We start from the raw sequence: 19,301 nt of genomic DNA, 5'->3' as shown, positions 1-19,301 counted from the left end.
TTTTATTATTAATAATAATTTAATGACTTTTTAAAATATTTTTTACATTTTAGGGAATGTCACTATTTAATATAAACAGAATTGTTCTCTAATAATTAGTTTTACTGGTGTTTTATTTTCAGTAAAGTGTGTTTATTTTGAATTCTTGTGAAGGCGGCATGGACGGTCCTACAAACATTTCATAGATGTGAACAATTCGCAGAAGTAGCTCAGGTGTATGGTACTAAAATAGACACTGCAGTGCACCAGATACCGATGTTTACAATTACAGTATATACACTATTTTAAAACATGTCTAAAGTCTGATATATTGTGTGTGTGTGTGTGTGTGTGTGTGTGTGTGTGTGTGTGTGTGTGTGTGTGTGTGTGGGAGAAATGACTCGGCCTCACCAGTTTCAATGAATCAGTCCAGGAGCGCGATGCTAGAAAATGGCCGTCCTGTAAAACTGTCCTGATGGTGAATAATCCTAATTTCGGAAACGCCTCAACAAAAGAGTTCAAAGTCCAATACAGTGAAAAACTGCTGACAAAATAGCCTCAGGCATTCCCTTCACGATTTAAAGGCGCAGACACAACACAGTTACATTTTACATACCAGTAAAACCTGGAACGAATTATACTCGCAGTCCAAGGTTTTACTGTATCTGTAAATAAACTCACTGACTCAAACACACTCGTACAGTAACACAGAGCAGAAGGTGATAACAGGATCAATAGGTGTGTGTATGAGTGGAGATCACAGTGTACCATCACTACTGTATGTTTTATTATATAGATATAATTAAAACAATTGCATAAAAATGTCTAAACTGTAATCCACAACCAGCGAAATCAGTCACACTGGAGAGTCAAAAGGAGCTCAAGTTCTTATGAAAACTGGGGACCTGGTACCTGCTCCCAACACACGCTGCTAATGTACACCTGGTTTAGAGAGGAGGACAAAATAACAAAAAAACAACACTTTATTAATTTAGATAGAATATGTAACCAGACACACTTCTGATTTTTCCACACTTTTTGTCAGATCCTTTTTAAAATGCACTAAAAGCTCAGCACCTCTGATCCTCTGTTTTCATCTCATTCTCCTGTAGAACTTTTATTCTCTGTGAAGTTAAACCTGCAGAAGCTGATGAACTCAATTTGTAGACATTTTTACACTCCATAAGTTTTATAATTTAGGAACATTTTATTGAGCAATAAATTATTCCCTTGTGTTCTTTAAATCAGGAACATGAACGTGAATTTTACTTAAAATATATGCCTTAAACTTATGTTACATCTTTAAATTATTGGTTATATGTATATAATATAGTATATAGTATATATATATATATATATACACTTAACAAAAATATAAATGCAACACCTTTGTTTCTGCTCCGATTTTTCATGAGATGGACTTAAAGATCTAAAATTCATTCCAGATACACAATATTACCATTTCTCTCAAACATCGTTCACAAATCAGTCTAAATGTGTGATAGTGAGCACTTCTGCTTTGCTGAGATAATCCATCCCACCTCACAGGTGTGCCACATCAAGATGCTGATCTGACATCATGAGTAGTGCACAGGTGTACCTTATACTGCCCACAATAAAAGGCCACCCTGGAATGTGCAGTTTTTTGCTTTATTGGGGGTCTGGGGACTCAGAACCGGTCAGTATCTGGTGTGACCAACATTTGCCTCATGCAGTGCAAACCATCTTCTTCGCATAGAGTTTATCAGATTGTCAATTGTGGCCTGTGGAATGTTGGTCCACTCCTCTTCAATGGCTGTGCGAAGTTGTTGGATATTAGTGGGAACTGGTACACGCTGTCGTATACGCCGGTCAAGGACATCCCAAACATGCTCAACGGGTGACATGTCCGGTGAGTATGCTGGCCATGCAAGAACTGGGACATTACATCATCACGGTATCTGTGCATTCAAAATGCCATCAATAAAATCTATGAACAATGTAAACCGAGATTCATCCGTGAAGAGAACAACTCTCCAACGTGCCAGACGCCATCGAATGTGAGCATTTGCCCACTCAAGTCTGTTACGGCGACGAGCTGGAGTCAGGTCAAGACCCCGATGAGGACGACGAGCATCCAGTTGAGCTTCCCTGAGACGGTTTCTGACAGTTTGTGCAAAAATTGTTTGGTTATGCAAACCAATTGTTTCAGCAGCTATCTGAGTGGCTGGTCTCAGACGATCTTGAAGGTGAACCTGCTGGATGTGGAGGTCCTGGGCTGATGTGGTTACACGTGGTCTGCGGTTGTGAGGCCGGTTGGATGTACTGCCATATTCTCTGAAACGCCTTTGGAGACGGCTTATGGTGGAGAAATGAACATTCAATGCACGAGCAACAGATCTGGTTGACATTCCTGCTGTCAGCATGTTAATTGCACGCTCCCTCAATGCTTGTGGCATCTGTGGCATTTTGCTGTGAGACAAAACTGCACATTCCAGGGTGGCCTTTTATTGTGGGCAGTATAAGGTACACCTGTGCACTACTCATGATGTCAGATCAGCATCTTGATGTGGCACACCTGTGAGGTGGGATGGATTATCTCAGCAAAGCAGAAGTGCTCACTATCACACATTTAGACTGATTTGTGAACAATGTTTGAGAGAAATGGTAATATTGTGTATCTGGAATGAATTTTAGATCTTTAAGTCCATCTCATAAAAAATCGGAGCAGAAACAAAGGTGTTGCGTTTATATTTTTGTTGAGTGTATATATATATACACAGTGGTGTGAAAAACTATTTGCCCCCTTCCTGATTCCTTATTCTTTTGCATGTTTGTCACACTTAAATGTTTCTGATCATCAAACACATTTAACTATTAGTCAAAGATAACACAAGTAAACACAAAATGCAGTTTTAAAATGATGGTTTTTATTATTTAGGGAGAAAAAAAATCCAAACCTACATGGCCCTGTGTGAAAAAGTAATTGCCCCCTGAACCTAATAACTGGTTGGGCCACCCTTAGCAGCAATAACTGCAATCAAGCGTTTGCGATAACTTGCAACGAGTCTTTTACAGTGCTCTGGAGGAATATTGGCCCACTCATCTTTGCAGAATTGTTGTAATTCAGCTTTATTTGAGGGTTTCCTAGCATCAACCGCCTTTTTAAGGTCAGGCCACAACATCTCAATAGGATTCAGGTCAGGACTTTGACTAGGCCACTCCAAAGTCTTCATTTTGTTTTTCTTCAGCCATTCAGAGGTGGATTTGCTGGTGTGTTTTGGGTCATTGTCCTGCTGCAGCCCTTAAGATCGCTTCAGCTTGAGTTGACGAACAGATGGCCGGACATTCTCCTTCAGGATTTTTTGGTAGACAGTAGAATTCATGGTTCCATCTATCACAGCAAGCCTTCCAGGTCCTGAAGCAGCAAAACAACCCCAGACCATCACACTACCACCACCATATTTTACTGTTGGTATGATGTTCTTTTTCTGAAATGCTGTGTTACTTTTACGCCAGATGTAACGGGACACGCACCTTCCAAAAAGTTCAACTTTTGTCTCGTCAGTCCACAAGGTATTTTCCCAAAAGTCTTGGCAATCATTGAGATGTTTTTTTAGCAAAATTGAGACAAGCCTTAATGTTCTTTTTGCTTAAAAGTGGTTTTGGAAATCTGCCATGCAGGCCGTTTTTGCCCAGTCTCTTTCTTATGGTGGAGACGTGAACACTGACCTTAATTGAGGCAAGTGAGGCCTGCAGTTCTTTAGATGTTGTCCTGGGGTCGTTTGTGGCCTCTCGGATGAGTTGTCTCTGCGCTCTTGGGGTAATTTTGGTCGGCCGGCCACTCCTGGGAAGGTTCACCACTGTTCCATGTTTTTGCCATTTGTGGATAATGGCTCTCACCTTGGTTCGCTGGAGTCCCAAAGCTTTAGAAATGGCTTTATAACCTTTACCAGACTGATAGATCTCAATTACTTTTGTTCTCATTTGTTCCTGAATTTCTTTGGATCTTGGCATGATGTCTAGCTTTTGAGGTGCTTTTGGTCTACTTCTCTGTGTCAGGTAGCTCCTATTTAAGTGATTTCTTGATTGAAACAGGTGTGGCAGTAATCAGGCCTGGGGGTGACTACAGAAATTGAACTCAGGTGTGATAAACCACAGTTAAGTTATTTTTTAACAAGGGGGGCAATCACTTTTTCACACAGGGCCATGTAGGTTTTTTTCTCCCTAAATAATAAAAACCATCATTTAAAAACAGCATTTTGTGTTCAATTATGTTTTTTTTGACTAATAGTTAACGGTTTTTGATGAGCAGAAACATTTAAGTGTGACAAACATGCAAAAGAATAAGAAATCAGGAAGGGGGCAAATAGTTTTTCACACCACTGTATATCAATATGCATTTTTTTTTGTTCTACATTTTTGTATTGTCATTCCAGTTGTAATAAAATGTACATTTTCTAAAAGTAATGATGAGTTTAATTCTACATATCAGAAAACCCAAATGCACAGTTTACAAGCACTGTATACTTGATGTGGGAAACACTGCTTTGGGGAAACAAAAATCTGTTTATTCTGTGAGTGAATGTTCTTTCAGTGTCTCTGTCTAGTTGTTATAAACAGGGTCGCTGAAAGCAGCTGTAGACATGACGAGCAGGATTAAAACCATGCAGTTTTCCTCAATAGTTATTTCACTAAGATCCTAAAACAGTTTTGTATTATTTAACATTTTGTCATGAAGTTTCTGAATAAACCCACTGACTCAAACACGTTCCTACAGTAACACAGAGCTGAAGGTGAGAACAGGATCAGTAGGTGTGTGTATGAAAGGAGATCACAGTGCACCATCACTACTGTATGTTTAATATACAGATATAATTAAAATAATGTAGTTTTTTGATTAGGTGCTAATTTACACCTGGTTTAGAGAGGAGGACGAAATAACAAAACTGATGAGTGTTAATCTCACACACTTTATTATATGAATATGGAACCAGACACACTTCTGATTTTTCCACACTTTTTGTCAGATCCTTTTTAAAATGCACTAAAAGCTCAGCACCTCTGATCCTCTGTTTTCATCTCATTCTCCTGTAGAACTTTTATTCTCTGTGACGTTAAACCTGGAGAAGCTGAAGAACTTAATTTGTAGTTGTGACACTCAGTTTAATAATTTTAATTACATTGTTAATTAGAATAATCAGATGATATTAAATCCCCATGTCACTGTGAATAATGAGCTCATTTTACAAACTGATCATCTTTAAAGTAAGTCTTAAACCAAGATAATCTGTTGATGAAGTGTGTGTCATTGTGTCTCTACAGGTTGCAGTGGTGTGGTGTCTCAGATGAAGGCTGTGTTGCTCTGACTTCAGCTTTAAGATCAAACCCCTCACACCTGAGAGACCTGAATCTGTCCTGTAATTATGTAGGAGACTCAGGAGTGAAGCGTCTCTCTGCTCTTAAGGATGACGAACGTTACAAACTACAGACACTGACGTAAGTAAAAACCTCTTTTAATAAATGTTGCAAACGTATAAGAATGATCTGTTAATCCCTTTAACATTAATTTGTACATTTCTCTCAAGATATCAGATGACCAGATTAGTAAATAAAACCTTTACTTCAAAAAAATAACAAAAAAACAACACTTTATTAATTTAGATAGAATATGTAACCAGACACACTTCTGATTTTTACACACTTTTTGTCAGATCCTTTTTAAAATGCACTAAAAGCTCAGCACCTCTGATCCTCTGTTTTCATCTCATTCTCCTGTAGAACTTTAATTCTCTGTGAAGTTAAACCTGCAGAAGCTGATGAACTCAATTTGTAGACATTTTTACACTCCATGAGTTTTATAATTCAGGAACATTTTATTTACCAATAAATTATCACCAAGTCATCTGATTGTAAAAAGTCATCAATGTTAATTTTTTTATTTGTTTTTTTTATTTGTATCACGATTCCTTTTATTACTAACTTTTACTTCCTTGATTTAGCATTATCATAAATTCATACACAATCGAGAAGAGAAACTAAATATTACACTCAGTATGATCATTTTAATTACATTGTTAATTAGAATAATCAGGTGATATTAAATCCCCATGTCATTGTGAATAATGAGCTCATTTTACAAACATCATCTTTAAAGTAAGTCTTAAACCAAGATTAAAATCTGTTGATGAAGTGTGTGTCATTGTGTCTCTACAGGTTGGAGCGTTGTGGTGTATCAGATGAAGGCTGTACTGCTCTGAATTCAGCTCTGAGATCAAACCCCTCACACCTGAGAGACCTGGATCTGTCCTATAATAAACTAGGAGACTCAGATGTGAAGTGTCTGTCTGTTCTACTGGAGAATCCTCTCTGTAAACTGGAGACACTGAAGTAAGATTCTATTTTAAGAACATAAATTAGAATAAAAAGTCTGATTACTGACAATCTGATCTTCTCAATAAAGTGTGTGAATGTTATTAGATTTTGTTACAAAGACTGTATAGTCCCCACAGAGAGAAATCAGTCCACACTGGTGAGTCAGAAGTAGCTCTCATGAACACTGGGGACCTGGGACCTGCTCCCAACACACACGGTGCTAATGTACACCTGGTTTAGAGAGGAGGACAAAATAACATGTAAAACTGACAAGTGTTAATCTCACACACCTTATTAAAATAGGCAGAATATGTAACCAGACACACTTTAAAATGCACAAAGTCTCAGCACCTCTGATTCTGTTTTTATATCATTTTCCTTTAGAATGTTTATTTTCGGTAAAGTTAAGTCTGCAAAAGCTAATAAACTCAATTTATGAACATTTGTTGCACTCCATGTGTTTAATAATTTAGGAAAAATTAATTTACCAACAAATTATCACCAAGTGTTCTGGCTTAAAACAGACATGAATGTTAATTTTCTTTAAAATAAGTGTCCTGTTGTTTTTGTGGTATATCTTTTAATTCATGATAGTATTTGGTTTTCATCACGATTCTGACTTTTACTTCTTTGATTCTGCAAATAAATAAATCTCATTTATTTCGGTAAATCTGTACACAATAGATAAGAGAAACTAAATATAACTCTCAGTATGATTATTTTGCTTACATTGTTAATTAGAATTGTCAAATGATATTTGGTTACATAATGCTATATTAGCCAGGAGTAGCTCAGTGGTTAAGGCAACTATGGTTGGGAAGATCCCAGGTTCAAACCCCACAACCACCAAGTTGCCACTGTTGGGCCCTTGAGCGCGGCCCTTAACCCTCAACTGCTTAGATGTGTAATGAGATAAAAATGTAAGTCGCTCTGGATAAGAGCTTCTGCCAAATGTAAATGTAAATATTAAATCTCCATGTCAATTAATGAGCTAATTTTACAAACAAATCATTTTCAAAGTAAGTCTTTAACCAAAATTAAAATCTATTGTTGAAGTGTGTGTCATTGTGTCTCTACAGGATGTATAATTGTGGTGTCTCATATGGAGGCTGGGCTGCTCTGACTTCAGCTCTGAGATCAAACCCCTCACACCTGAGAGACCTGGATCTGTCCTGTAATAATGTACGAGACTCAGGAGTGAAGTGTCTCTCTGCTGTACTGGAGAATCCTCACTTTAAACTGGAGACACTGTGGTAAGATAAACTACAATCCATTGTTAAAGAAATCAGTCCACACTGGTGAGTCAAAAGTAGCTCAAATTCTCATGAAAACTGGAGACCTGGCACTTGCTTCCAACACACACGCTGCTAATTTTAGAGAGGAGGATAAAATAGCACATAATTAAGAGTGCTAATTTCACGAACTTTATTAAATTAGGCAGAATATTTAACCAGTGTTACTAGTTTAATCCGAGGTCTGGAAACAAAGCAAAGAGTTGTGCGGTGGAGCTATACGGAGAGTGACATGGAACAGGACGATGTTGTGCGCCCAAGAGGACCAGAATGACACCTTTTTCATCTCTGCGATGCGGACAGTGCGGGAAACGAACTGCACAAGCTCCCGCGGCATCTTCACTCCTGCTTAGAGCCCGCCTTCTCATCCCCACCGCCAAAGAGGAAAAGGACGCAGAGTGTATCGCGTTAAAGCCCCTGATCCCAGCCAATGGACTTCAGAAAGGGACTCCCGTCTGTGGCCGCGCCCAGATAGAGCTGGGAGGGAACCTTCAGGAACATTTTATTCACCAATAAATTATCACCAAGTCATCTGGTTGTAAAAAGACATAAATGTTTTTCAGACATTAATTTTTTAATAAATGAATGATTAATACTTGCATGGGCTCAAGGCAAGGTCTTACAGGTGAAAGGGTCGTTTTATTTAGGACAAATTGGGTAGGAAAGGGTTAAAGGAGGGAGGAAGTATAAAAGGGAAGGACAGAGTGAGGGTGTGCACGTGCAGGTCCGGAGGCAGTGCACACCTGCGGAAGGGGAGGCCACCTGCGTAGGGAGCCTAAGGAGTGAACCAGGAGCAATAACAGATTTAGGCGCACGCTGTGACAGTATGATAATTTTAATCACATTGTTAATTAGGATAATCAGGTGATATTAAATCCCCATGTTATTGCAAATAATTAGCTCATTTTACACATTGTGTTTAAAGTAAGTCTTAAACAAAGATAATCTGTTGATGAAGTGTGTGTCATTGTGTCTCTACAGGTTGTATAATTGTGGTGTCTCAGATGAAGGCTGTGCTGCTCTGACTTCAGCTCTGAGATCGAACCCCTCACACCTGAGAGACCTGGATCTGTCCTATAATGATGTAGGAGACTCAGGAGTGAAGTGTCTCTCTGCTCTACTGGAGAATCCTCTCTGTAAACTGGAGACACTGAAGTAAGATTATATTATAAATCATTAATAATAAACTATGATTTAATCTGCATTCTTATCATAATAATAAACAAACACATTGTGTATAAATAAAACACAGACACATTTGTTCTGGTCAATACTGAATAAATCATTTACACATTTACAGTCTGGGTTTTAAAAAGTACATGAACCAGTGAGATAACAACTTCTCCAAAAGATAATTAGAGTCTGATCTTTTTCTATAAAATACATACAAAGTCTGATTACAGACAGTCTGATCTTCTCAAGAAAGTGTGTGAATGCTGTTAGATTTTGTTGAGACTGTCAGTAAGTAAATTCTAATGACTTGGTGTGTGTTCCTCAGTCCACAACCAGACAAACTGTCTCTAACCAGATCAGTGTCAGTGCTGTTACTCCTCTGTATAAGATCACGAGTGAAGTGTGTGTCATTGTGTCTCTACAGGTTGTATGATTGTGGTGCCTCAGTTAAAGGCTGTGCTGCTCTGAGTTCAGCTCTGAGATCAAACCCCTCACACCTGAGAGACCTGGATCTGTCCATGAATACTGTAGGAGACTCAGGAGTGAAGTGTCTCTCTGCTCTACTGGAGAATCCTCTCTGTAAACTGCAGACACTGAGGTAAGATAAACTGTAATCCATAGTTAAAGAAATCAGTCCACACTGGTGAGTCAGAAGTAGCTCTCACAAACACTGGGGACCTGGGACCTGCTCCCAACACACACGCTGCTAATGTACACCTGGTTTAGAGAGGAGGACAAAATAACATGTAAAACTGACGAGTGCTAATCTCACACACCTTATTAAATTAGGCAGAATATGTAACCAGACACACTTTAAAATGCACAAAAGTCTCAGCACCTCTGATTTTCTGTTTTTATATCATTTTCCTATTGGATTTTTATTTTCGGTAAAGTTAAGTCTGCAGAAGCTGATGAACTCAATTTATGAACATTTGTTGCACTCCATGTGTTTAATAATTTAGGAAAAATTAATTTACCAACAAATTATCACCAAGTGTTCTGGCTTAAAACAGACATGAATGTTACTTTTCTTCAAAATAAGTGTCCTATTGTTTTTGTGGTGTATCTTTTAATTCATGATAGTATTTGGTTTTCATCACGATTCTGACTTTTACTTCTTTGATTCTGTAATAAAACAAATCTGTACACAATAGATAAGAGAAACTAAATATAACTCTCAGTATGATTATTTTATTTACATTGTTGATTAAAATAATCAAATGATATTAAATCTCCATGTCAATTAATGAGCTCATTACAAACACATCATCTTTAAAGTAAGTCTTAAACCAGGATAAAAATCTGTTGATAAAGTGTGTGTCATTGTGTCTCTACAGGTTGTATAATTGTGGTGTCTCAGATGAAGGCTGTGCTGCTCTGACTTCAGCTCTGAGATCAAACCCCTCACACCTGAGAGACCTGGATCTGTCCTGTAATGATGTAGGAGACTCAGGAGTGAAGTGTCTCTCTGCTCTTAAGGATGATGAACATTACAAACTACAGACACTGACGTAAGTAAAGACCTTTTTAGAGAAATGTTAAAGTAAACATTTAACCTCATTATCATGAGTCTGTACGTTTCCCTTTAGTTCCAATAAATATAAAATTAAAAGGTTATAAAATAAAATCAGATGTAGAAAACATCACTTGTCTTTGATGCTGTTTTGTCTTCAGTAAAGTGTATTGATATACAATTGATGTTACGGGAGCCAGTCAGAGTGTACAAAATGTCACAAATGAGTAACAATCTCTGCTTTACCCTGTTTCTGATCAACAGTACACTTTCTTCTCAATTCTCATAAAAGTTTATTACAATGATAATTTCTAAAGATGTCACATTGAGCTGTAATAAGACAAACAGGAGGTGATGATGTTTCCCTTGGAGATGAGATGATTACATGCTGATGATCATGAAGGACAACAGATCAGCTTGTGGATAATAATTCATGTTTTTTTCTTTTAGTTTCCGTCGATGATGAACATCTGTGTCAGTGTGATGAAGACTCTGGTGTTCCTGTATTTCCATGTTGAAGAACATTTAGGAGATATAACACATTAAACAGACTCCAGAAACATGAGGAGTGTATAAGTGTATAATGGTCTCTGATCCCTGGATTAGATTCCCAGACCTCAATCCCATAAAACACCTGGAAGATTATCTGGAACAGCATGTCAAAAACCACATTATCTTCAACTGGACTGAATATGAACATGTATCGTTGTTCTCACAAGGATTTCTTCCCAAATAACTCACAGCTGGATGGAGCATTGTGTGTTCATGAGGTAACATGGAGCGACTCTCAGCCTGCAGTAAATGTAGGAATATTTTGAGGATGAACTGTTACTAGTATCACAATTTTATGTAACGAACACAAACAAGTGGAGTTACAGACACGTGTACCTGTGCTTTTACTCTACATCTTTAGGACTATTCTTTAAAAAATAAATAAATAAAATAAAATAAAACAATTAACCTGAAGTTACTGTTCTAACATGACTGATTTCCCTGTTTGAGATTAATATTTAAGTGTCAGATGTTAAAATCTATTTACACATGCACAATATAGCTCTTTTGCTTAATTTTCATAAATAAAATTTTATTGTACTTAGTTACTTACACGCTTTGTGCAATTTTATCCAAAAATACATTTTAAAGAAATAAAATTACATACTATACAATGTTATCCATTTAGTCTAACGTAAGTATGTAACATGAGTTTTATTACCAAATTATTTTGGCAACAGTTCCATAAGCATATATTCCTTTAAAGTGCCTTTTTTTTTTAACTTATGTGATGTTTTCAGAAAAGAATTTTTTTTTTTTTTTTTTTTTATGTTGCAAATTACGGTCAGAAATGTTTCCATAAGTTACTCAGTGTTCATTGTAATATAATCATGTTTTATATTCTGGAACTTTTGACAAATTATGGATGTCACAGTTACATCTGATGCAATAAAATATTCTTTCTTTGTGCTTTAAAAAAGTTGTATTGCATGTTCTCTTTCTAGTTAGTTACTGTAACACTGCTCATTACTACACAGCAGGTATCTTATGCCACCCAGATAATGTAAAGAAGTGTTGTTTTGTAATGGTTTGGTAATAGATTATAGAGTGTTTTCAGCATTAGCAAAGAAAATGAATGTTTCAGATGTTATATTGTATGATCTTTGACAGCTCCACACATTGAGGTAAGAACAAATGCAAATGGAATAATATCACCTTTGGAGGTAGAAGTTGTTGCACCAATCCTTTGTATAGATACCTTACTTTGGTTTTTCAGATAGTTTCAGAATTTCTCTGTCAGAGGGTTATTCAGTGCAGTAAATAACATGAAGCTGAACATGGTAGTATCCAGTATAAAGGCTGAGATGTCCTGTGGACTGGAGGTTAGTCATGGGAAGTCTGGGGTTTTGTGCATTAAAATACAGTGAAGTCAGTTAAAGGCATCAATGCACAGAGAGATGTACAGTAGTTGGAATGTTCAACTTGTGACAGCTGGGATAAGTGTTACGAAGAAGCTACTACCACTTGCTGGTTATTTTTTAATTGTACATTTAAAAATACCCCCTTTACCAATTGAATAAATTTTACACTGGTAATTAAAGTAAAGTATTACATTTCCTGCTGTTTTAGGTGCAACTTTCTTCATATTTTGTATGTGTACATAGAAATATCTGATCAGAGAACAAATCTGTAATAAAATGATTAATGCTTGTATAGTGCCTGGGATGTTACTAAAATAAACATTTCGAGCGGACAATATGCTCTGAACAGATACAAATACAGAAATAGAAGCTTTTTATCATACTGCAGAATTGTTTTGCCCGCACAGATCAAACATTGAGCGCAGTGGAGCACATCATTGCTTAGTGTCTCCTATCTATCTATCTATCTATCTATCTATCTATCTATCCGTAATCAAATTTTACATTCCCAAACTTCCAAATTAATCACATTTTTTGTCATTTTTCATCATTCTGAAATCTCACGGCAATTTAATTATTTGCAAAGTAATTTTATTAAACATGTTTATCAGTATACCAAATAATATATAGAAAAGGTAGTGTAGATCTAGTTCTAGTAATGCATGCTTATGTGAATTCAATTTTAAACTTAAGATCCAGAAAATAACACTTGAAGATCACTTTATGATTATTTAAATGCAAACTTATTGTATACTTAAGTATGCGTTTCATAAAAATACACTTAAAATGTATTTACTATTATTTATTAAATGCATAAAGATATATTTGGTGGCATGTTGGCTTAGTGGTTAGCACTGTTGCCTTGCATCTCCAGGTCCTGGGTTCGATTCCCACCTGAGGTCTGTGTGCATGGAGTTTGCATGTTCTCCCAGTGCTTGCTGGGTTTTCTTTGGATATTCTGGTTTCCTCCCACAGTCTAAAGACCCGCAGATTAGGATAACTGCCATTCCCAAATTGTTGACCGGAGGTCCTTCTACAGTTGTAGAAATGGGAATAAATACAATGGTCACCTCTGGCCTCCAGGACTAAAGAGGGTCATGGATGGATGGATGGATTAAGTTATATTTAGCGGTATTGAAATATAATTTAAAATGCATTTGTGTATTTTAGTTGCAATATTAATTAAAGTAGTCTTTTGTATTCACCATGTATGTATTCAACAGTAAATTCAGTACTAAATTTATATTACATTTAACTGTGATCTATTTATGTCTTAAAAGTGCATACTTAAATCTAGTCGAGTTCAAATTCAGTTGTATGAAAAAAGTACAAAAAAATTCACGTTACATTTAGATTTTTCAATATTGGCTCTCACTGAAAACTTGGAAGAATCATTAGTCAATCCAAATACATCTTTATCAATACTATTAATATTAGTAGTATTGTCATAGCATTAGATACCTTTTATATATTTATGTATCAGTATTACTGTTTATTTTGTCAGTTATTTTCAATTTTAGTCTTAGTCAGATGCCGTTAGTTTTTTTTTTTTTTTTTCATATCTAGTTAATCTGATCCTATTTTTGTTCAGTCAAGTTTTAGTCAGACGAACCCTTAAGTATTTTAGTCTAGTTTTAGTCAATGAAAACATGTTTGGCAACAGTTTAACTATAAAATAAAATAAAATGCATCACAATATAATGGAATATAATAATATGTTAACATGTGGTAAAATAATTACCACAAAGAGGCTGCCTGACTGTAAAACTGTGACTTACAGGTTTTTTTTTTATTGTTTTGATACTATTTTCATAAGTAAAGTGTGCATTTTTAAATCTCTTTGAACAAAACTCACATTTGATCACATTTGTAACACCACTAGTCAGTCTTTCAAATCTGATGTCATGATTTCATTGAATTTGCACATATTTTCATTCCACTTAATCATTGTTTCAGAACACATGATCATTGTGATATATATTGAGAACATTTGCTTTAATCACCCAAACAAAATAGTAAGATCTTTTTTCAACTTAGTACTTTTACCAATCATTTCATTCAGGAGCAAATAATACAAGGGAAGCGTTTCAAACTGTCCTTGGTGCTGAATGAGTGTAACCGAACTGTAAAACTTTACACAGCAAATATTACACTTATGTTCAGACAAATAAACAAAAATTATATATATACACACACACACCCACACACATATAAACATAAATTTTCATCAACATCACAGTGGATGTCTTCGTTGTTCAGGCACCGTGGGAAAAATCTCCTGACATGACGAATCCAGGCTTGACATTGCTCAGCAGTTATATCACCACAAGCTTCACCCATGGCTTGAAGAAGGGAGATGCTCAAGTGGCTGGCGATCATACACCTTTCACCTCCACATTTCTTAATTAAAAGCTCTTGCAGCAATTTGTAACTTACAAATGACCAGACAACAATCAGTCAAGTTGAAAATCCATGGACATAATGAATGATTCATTAATTAAACATTACAGTTTTTTTTATTGGTTTGCCGCAGTTTTTACAAGCAATTGGTACATTTTCAAAACTCTTAGTACTTATATCACAACAGATCATCAAAAGTCTTTTTTCAAACATTTTAGCATATTTTCAATTGTTTTAGTACAAAATTTGCATCTCTTATTATTCAGTTTAATACATTTGTCTGTCATTTAATTCAACTGATATTAATGTTTAATCAATGAATCATTTATTATGTCCATGGGTTTTTAACTTGACTGATTGTTGTCTGGTTATTTGTAAGTTACAATTTGCTGCAAGAGCTTTCAATCTAGAAATACTAATTGCTAATTGTTTCCCCCTGATGATCACAATTAGTTACCATATAAGTAGAACTGTGTTTGAGACTTTGCACTGTTTAAATATGGAGCAGGATAGACTCGGGAGAGGGAGAGGAAACCCTCATCGAAGAGGTGGTGGTGCTCCTCGACAGAGAGGTGGTCTTCAGAGAAATGTAGGCAGAAGACAACGCACCATCATCTCTAATGAAGTCCGGCCATCATTGTTGACCATGTGGTTAACAGAGGCTTTACCATGGCTGAGGCTGCCAGGTTGGTACAGCCTAACTTACTGTACAAAGGTCAACTGTTAGCTCTATCATCAAAACTTTTCGCCAAGAAAACCGGTAAGTCTGCTACAGTATAGTGACTCCACTTCTAAAATATAGTACTCTATTGTATAGAAGAACAACATGTAATTGTCAGTTTAATAATACTACCATACTGACAGTATATGGTTGTCCTCAGAATTAACAGGAGACAACCTGGTGGTGGTCGCCCAAGTGTTTTGACTGACCAGCAGGAGTTGGCTGTGGTGGAAATGGTCAGGGCAAGGAATGACATACGGCTGTCTGAAATCAAACAGGCTATTGAGAACAGCAATGACACCTTTGCCAATGTGCCATCAATTAGCCTTCCAACGATTGCCCGGCTTTTGAAAAAGCACCAGGTTTCCATGAAACAAATTTACTTGGTTCCTTTTGAGAGAAACGATGTCCGGGTGAAACAACTGCGTTCAGAATATATTCAGGTACAACACTAAACTGGCATGCAATTACTGTAACAGTACTGACAACTATTAGTTGTAAAAAAACTAACCAAAGTATCATTTTAAAGGGTGATGGAGCTGGACGCTGCTGTGAATCATCACAAGTATATTTTTGTTGATGAGGCCGGTTTCAATCTGGCAAAAACTAGACGCAGAGGATGTAACCTTATTGGACAAAGGGCAACCATCCAAGCCCCTGGACAACGTTGGGGAAACATCTCAATGTGTGCAGCTATATCTGAAGATGGTGTGGTAGACCAGTTCTAGGGTCATACAACACTGAACACCTGATAGTTTTTTTTTTTTTTTTTTTTTATGAACTAGAGCAGGCCTGTCAGGGAGCAGACATTATCTATGTTGTTGTGTGGGACAATGTCAGTTTCCACCATGCACAGCTGGTTCAGGAATGGTTTCAAACACATCATGTCCCTCTATCTTCCACCATATTCCCCTTTCCTCAACCCAAATGAGGAATTCTTCTCTACATTGTGGTGGAAGGTGTATGATCGCCATCCCCATGAGCATGTCTCCCTTTTCAAACCATGGGTGAAGCTTGTGGTGATATAACTGCTGAGCAATGTCAAGCCTGGATTCGTCATGTCAGGAGATTTTTCCCACGGTGCCTGAACAACGAAGACATCCACTGTGATGTTGATGAAAATTTATGGCCCAGTGTTAATGACTGGCTGGATTAATTGTGTGAAAGTGATAAAAATAAAATAAAAATATATTTTGCTTATGTAAATGACTTGGGGTTTTTCCCCCTTTGTGTGTGTGTGTATGTATGTATGTATGTGTATATGTATGTATGTGTATATATATATATAATGTATATGTACTAAGCAAAAAAAGAAACGTCCTCTGACTTTCAACTGTTTTTACTTTCAGTAAACTTAATGTGTAAATATTTGTATGAACACTAAAAGAGTCAACACCATAGACCAAGACATAAACTAAAAATGTTTCCCAATGTGCCCCTGAATGAAGGGAGGCTCAAAATCAAAAGTACAAGTCAGTATCTGGTGTGGCCACCAGCCGCTTGAAGTACTGCAGTGCATCTCCTCCTCATGGACTGCCTATTGCGGACAGTCTGAGCACTGATGGAGGGATTGTGTGTTCCTGGTGTGACTCGGGCAGTTGTTGTGGCCATCCTGTACCTGTCACGCAGGTGTGATATTCGGATGTACCGATCCTGTGCGGGTGTTGTTACACGTGGTCTTCCACTGTGAGGATGATCAGCTGTCCTTCCTGTTTCCCTGTAGTGCCGTCTTAGGCGTCTCACGGTGCGGACATGGCGATTTATCGCCCTAGCCACATCAGCGGTCCTCATGCCTCCCTGCAGCATGCCTAATGCACGTTCACGCAGATGAGCAGGGACCCTGGGCATCTTTCTTTGGGTGTTTTTCACAGTCGGTAGACAAGTCTCTTTAGTGTCTATGGAAGTATAATAGTGCCAAAATTCTTCAAAGCAAAATAGCAGGTTGAATTACATGAACTGAAAAAAAAAAAAATGTGTTGCAATAAAAATGTTTGAATTTTTCTGCATTGCAATTTGATCTGAATTAAAAAAAAAAAAAAAAAAAACTAAAGCATTTACAATGTTTGAAATTTTTGCCACTGCAATTTATTGTGGTTGTATATTTCAAGTGAAAATGTAATTCAAGCATTTAAAATTCAATGCAAAAATATTCAAGTTACTAAATTGCAGTTCAAAAATAATTTCAAGTGTTAAAAATACAATCTTCATTATTTTTCAATCTTACAAATTCAGGTAATAAAATTCAAGTCGCTAAAATTCAGGTCTTCACATCCGGGATATCACAGGAAGAGCAGTGGAGAGCCGATTGCTGCTGTCCGTGCCGCAGTGTACTTTAAAGTGTGCTTCCTGCTCCCTGTGTAGTCTACTTCTCAGAAACTACTTACCGATCGGAACACAGCCCTCTTAACTAACAGGCCGGGTTGCCAGTTGCACAATAAACGGTTAAAATGACTCCTCTGCGTAAACGCTATATTCAAAGCAAATCCCAGATGCCCAACAGCATTAGAGACAGTAACACTAAGACAGGTTATAGACTCCACACTGTATATCTTACAGTCAGTATACAGTCAGTATACACAGGGTAATGTGAGAACTGACCAGAGTTACTAGTGCAATGATGGACAAAAACTACAAGATATATAAAAAGGAGATAAATAAAAAATATATAAATTACAATAAAAAAGAGAAATGGGGTTAATTGCAGTGCAGCCATAAATGTACAATTTTATATGTGACAAAGTCACAGTGCAACAGGTATTAATGAGGCGCTGTTGTAACAGGCAGTTGTTTTAATATTAATTGTAGCGAGTTTGTTACACGTACAGTATACAAAAAATATTAAATCAAACTTCACTCATACACACACATATGAAACACTCACACACACATACATATATACTACTAACTGTTTAAACAACTACATTAAGACTTGTGACTTCATACTAAATATTAAACTGAAATGTTGTAATTGCGTTGCATGAAATAATTTGTGACCAAAAAATATGTTTTATATTTTATTTTAATTAGACTGACATTAAACCGTACTATCCACACGTTACGTTTTTCTTAATTACAAAGTTTTTATGGTTACCTTTATTTATAAGCAATATTAATTTAACAAAGTGTAATTTTAATACATTACTCACTTTATTGTGCAACTGGCAACCCGGCCTGTTAGTTAAGAGGGCTGCGTTCCGATCGGTAAGTAGTTTCTGAGAAGTAGACTGCACAGGGAGCAGGAAGCACACTTTAAAGTACACTGCGGCACGGACAGCACTAATCGGCTCTCCACTGCTCTTCCTGTGATATCCCGGATGTAAAGACCTGAATTTTAGCGACTTGAATTTTATTACCTGAATTTGTAAGATTGAAAAATAATAAAGATTGTGTTTTTAAAACTTGAAATTATTTTTGAACTGCAATTTAGTAACTTGAATATTTTTGCATTGAATTTTAAATGCTTGGATTACATTTTCACTTGAAATATACAACCACAATCAATTGCAGTGGCAAAAATTTCAAACATTGTAAATGCTCTATTTGCTTTGAAGAATTTTGGCACTAATATACTTTCATAAGTGTCCTGCGTTTTTAGAACTGTGACTTTAAGTGCCTACTTTCTGTAAGCTGTTAAGGTCTTAACGACCATTCCACAGGTGCATGTTAATTAATTGATTATGGTATTCGAACATGCATGGAAAACATTGTTTAAACCCTTTACAATGAAGATCTGTAAAGTTATTTGGATTTTTACAACATTATTGTTGAAATACACAGTCCTGAAAAAGGGATGTTTTTTTTTTTTTTGCTGAGTATATATAATTTTTATTCATCTGTCTGAACATACTGTAAGTGTAATATTTGCTGAGTAAAGTTTTACAGTTCGGTTACACTCATTCAGCACCAAGGACAATTTGAAACGCTTCCCTTGTATTATTTGCTCCTGAATTAAATGA

Source organism: Clarias gariepinus, chromosome 12 (genome assembly GCF_024256425.1).
Source record: "Clarias gariepinus isolate MV-2021 ecotype Netherlands chromosome 12, CGAR_prim_01v2, whole genome shotgun sequence".
Taxonomy (NCBI): Eukaryota; Metazoa; Chordata; class Actinopteri; order Siluriformes; family Clariidae; genus Clarias; species Clarias gariepinus.
The sequence above is the reverse complement of the archived record's forward strand: the minus strand, read 5'-3'. Positions refer to the sequence as shown.